Raw genomic sequence first — 4,509 nt, forward strand, 5'->3', positions numbered from 1 at the left:
CTCCTTCCAGTTCTCCTCCGCAATGTCTTCCCGTGGAGTCTCCTGTAGTTTCAGGCACCCTTCCTTCCGACCCTCACCCGATCTATGTTTCTCTGCTCGTTTATTTTTTCTCTCTTTCTTCTACAATTCGTCTTTTTTGCAGAGACCTTCTGACTGGCGGCTTGTCTCAGGACTGAATATTTTCCTTTGTCAAGGTTTGTAAATTTTTCACTCTCGTCTTCATAGCTTCTTAGGAATTAATTTCAAGTTCACCTTGTATAGCACAGAGAGGGCACTTTGGTTCCAGATCAATTATTTTGACCCTCTGGACCTTTTGGGAAAGGGGAAGGAGTGAGAGAGGTTGAGTATGGAAGAGGCGGCATCAATAATTATTATAATAGCTAACGCTTAGCTAAAATAGCAGTTGACATGTAATTACTAATTACCATTGCTTTCAAAAATCTTAACATTTTTAACTCATATAATCCTCACAATATTAGGTGTTGTTATTAGCATCTCGCGTACGAGGTAAGACAGAGAGATGATGAAGAACTTTGTCCAGGGTCCCAAGTGGCAATGCTAGGGACTTGAACCAGGCAGTCTGCATGCAGTTCTAAAATCAGGGCTCTTACTCACAACACTGTACTGTCATGCAGATCTTAGTGCTTTACTTCTGCCTTTTCTCTTTGCTCATCTCAGCAAAATAGGAACTAAAAATAAATACAGTGGACCTTCCATATCTGTGGATTCAACCAACCACAGATCAAAAATATTTTTTAAAAAATTGTGCCTGTACTGAATATATACAAACTTTTTCCCCTGTCTTTACCCCTAAACAATACAGTATAACAACTATTTTTTACACATAGCATTTACACTGTATTGGGTATTATAAGCAATCTACAGATGACTCAAAGTACAAGGGAGGATGGTTGCAGCTTACATGCAAACACTAGGCCATTTAATATCAGGGACTTGAGAATTCCTGAATTTTGGATTCCATGGGGGAACCTGGAACCAATTCCACACGGATACAAAAAGACCATGACTATAAATAAAAGTGTTTCATCATGATATCATTTAAACTGAAACAAAATGAAATGATTCACTGAGAAAGAAAGTCATTTTAGAAATGTCTGACCAGTGGTGGCATAAATGCTCCTGACAGCTTTTTCCTGAAAGCATGGCTCACTGCCATGATTAGAAAAAAATTCCAATACTGTTTCTGGGTCACTGCTGACATTATAAATCTAGGATGGATGCCTTGGCCCTAAATGTGAATACGCCATTGTAAATCAGTCACAATACTTTTCCTGGTTATAAGATATGACTGATAAGATCATTATAATAATTACATTTCCTTTTTATTACTTTTGGCAATATTTGTGATAATACATTTGGAAGTTGATTGCAACATTTGTAAACATTTATAGCTTACTAAGCAACTTAACATAAAAGTTTTAAAACTATCGTGTAATGAATGCTTAACCGAGCATTTTCTTTGGTCTCAATTCATTTATACTACACTTTTTACTCACATGGCTTGGATCATTTCTTCCCAGCAGATAAAACATATTGCTGCTCTGTAAGGCCCTTGATGGAAATCGAGGATAACTGAGGAGCTCCAGGTTCTAGGTCAGTGGTTCACAAACCTGGCTAATCATGAGAACTACCTGGTCAGAGTTCTGCAAGTACAAGTTCCCAGGCTCCACATTGGAGCTTCTGATTCTGGTTTTAATGAAGCTACTAAATTTGTATTTAACATTTCCCTACTTGATTATGATGGTTTGCCAATGAAAAGATTTCACCAGTTTGAATATTTTGAGAGGCTATGAACAATCTGTGAACTTCCCATTGGTTGGTGTGGAATATCTTTTATTACAAAGATTTCACTGAATCAGATCATTGAAAAGACTTACAAGAGTCCATAGAGTATACAAAACCAAGGGTACAATGCCAGAGGAACAAGAGAGCACAGGCAATATCAGGGCCCTAGAGTCCTCCTAGGTATAGCTGTCCAGGGTCCTGTATGTGTTCACAGAGAGACCCTTTGTCTCCAGAATGGATAATAAGATTTGTACAAAGAAATTTGGTTTGGGGGAAGCTCCCTTATAGTTTGATTATATGGACAAGAGAGGCTGTCTAGCTAATTATGTTAATATAAACCATCAATAATTAAGCTGGACTTGCATGCCACCAGAGGAGTTTCAAACTTTAAACTGCATATAAAAAGTGATTATTTATTCCACTGCACTCATCTTGGCCAAGAGTCAGTGCTAGACTTCCATATTCCCCAGAGATAAGCACAGGGCTGTTCCAGTCCACTTGTAAATCACCTCTATCCTACATAATATTATACACTCACCTGCCCAACACATGCAGCCCCAAAGTTGAGACTTGAGTGGAGAAAGGAAATCTATATATGCAGCATGGTCTGTCTAGGGCTGCAGCAACAAGTAGACTCTAATTTTTAATCCCCACTTGGTTCTTATGTCTGTTTCTCAGTTTCAAATTTCTGCTTACGTTATCCATCTGTTCTTGCATGTTTTCTACTTTTGCCATTAGAACTCTTAACATAGTAATCATAATTATTCTAAATTCCCTCTCTGATAAGTCCAACATTTGTGTCATATCTGAGTCTTATTCTGATACTGGCTTTGTCTTTTCAGACTGTATTTTTCCTGGGTTTTAGCACGGCTTGTAATTTTTTTTTTTTTTAATTTCAGCATATTATGGAGGTACAGATGTTTAGGTTACGTATGTTGCCCTTGCGCCCCCCCAAGTCCGAGTTTCAAATATGTCCATCCTTCGGTGGTGCGCATTGCACTCTTTGTGTATGCATAACCCGTCCCCTCCTCCCTCCTCCCCCCGCCCCCTCCCCCCTGCCCAACATCCAATAGATGTTATTCTTATATGTGCACTGATGTATTGATCAGTTAATACCAATTTGATGGTGAGTACATGTGGTGCTTGTCTTTCCATTCTTGGGATACCTCACTTAGTACAATGCGTTCCAGCTCTATCCAGGAGTATACAAGAGGTGCTATATCACCATTGTTTCTTAAAGCTGAATAGTACTCCATGGTATACATATACCACATTTTATTAATCCACTCATGTATTGTTGTTTCCACATCTTTGCAATTGTGAATTGTGCTGCTATAAACATTCGGGTGCGGGTGTCTTTTTTTATAGAATGCCTTTTATTCTTTTGGGTAAATGCCCAGTAATGGGACTGCTGGATCAAATGGTAATTCTACTTGTATCTCTTTAAGGTATCTCCATATTGCTTTCCACAGAGGTTGCACTAGTTTGCAGTACCACCAGCTATACTGCCATTTTTAACATACCTCACGAACAAAGATATTGACATGTCTAAGCTTTTTGGAAGGATGACATGTCAAATAAGAAATGATTCAATCAGGCATTTGGAAATCATTCAGTTTTACATGCGTATGATAGGGGAATATAGATTAATTGGAAAAGAAAATGCATTGTCACCAAAAATAATATTAACTTTATCACATGGATGTGAGTTTATTGCTGTAGTTATCTGTCAGAAATATCATGTTTGGGCCCTTAAGGTTTATTTTGTACTAAGATAGTTTTGATCTTTATTAAATCTGTTTTCCTACAAAGAAATACAATACCTTACCTAAAGTGGCAATGCAAATGTATCCTCTATTTATTCTTCCTCTGCACAAGGGTGGTAAAAAAAAATAAAGAGGAAAAGTTGAACTCTTTTCTCTCATCATATAAAACTGATCACTCAGTAGTGTTGTATGCAGTGATCTTTCTAGAAAATTGTTGAAACAAATAATCATCTTCATCTGTTACTAGATGATATTCCATTATAGTTTTGATAAAGTATCTTTCTTAAACAATGCAAAAAGAATTGTGACACGTGTGCTATCTTAAATTGCAAAGTAAGTTAATGTTTGTTGTAAGTCTTATATGAGCCTTGGAAAAACTCCTCCTAAATTACCCTCACTTCCCCAATTTCACAGGTCAGCAATCTATGCCTCTGGAAGGATGCAAAAATGATAAAGTTGTGACTACAAGTCCATGTCTCCTGACTTTCAACCCCCAGGGCCCTTTTCCAAGTCAAATATCTGTTAGCTCATATAGCTAGCCTGGAGCACAGGATGGTATCCAGCTAATATTTGAGTGTTTGATGTGTGCAAGAAAGAGAGGAGCCCTCACAGAGAGGAAGACTGCCCAGATAAGCAAAGAAATATGGCACCAAGGAACAAAAGCAGAAAATAACTTCCTTTGCAGATGCAGAGGGATCAGCTAAGTACCCACAAGGTGCGGGCTTTGGGAACATCAGCTAGATGGGCACAACTCAAGGGGTTTCATTTTCAATGAATGGAGTACTCACATAGTGAAAAAGGAACTGGTTAGAATAATAGAGAGTATTCTGATGGTCCCTAAGAGGAAAAAGTACAAAGGAAATGAAAAATAATTGGCTGGGAGGGCAAAAAGATCGAGTTCTGATGATAAATTTGATGATGTATTAACTTAATTGTG

The sequence above is a fragment of the Propithecus coquereli genome, unplaced genomic scaffold, assembly GCF_000956105.1.
Source record: "Propithecus coquereli isolate 6110/MARCELLA unplaced genomic scaffold, Pcoq_1.0 Scaffold63, whole genome shotgun sequence".
NCBI classification, from domain to species: domain Eukaryota; kingdom Metazoa; phylum Chordata; class Mammalia; order Primates; family Indriidae; genus Propithecus; species Propithecus coquereli.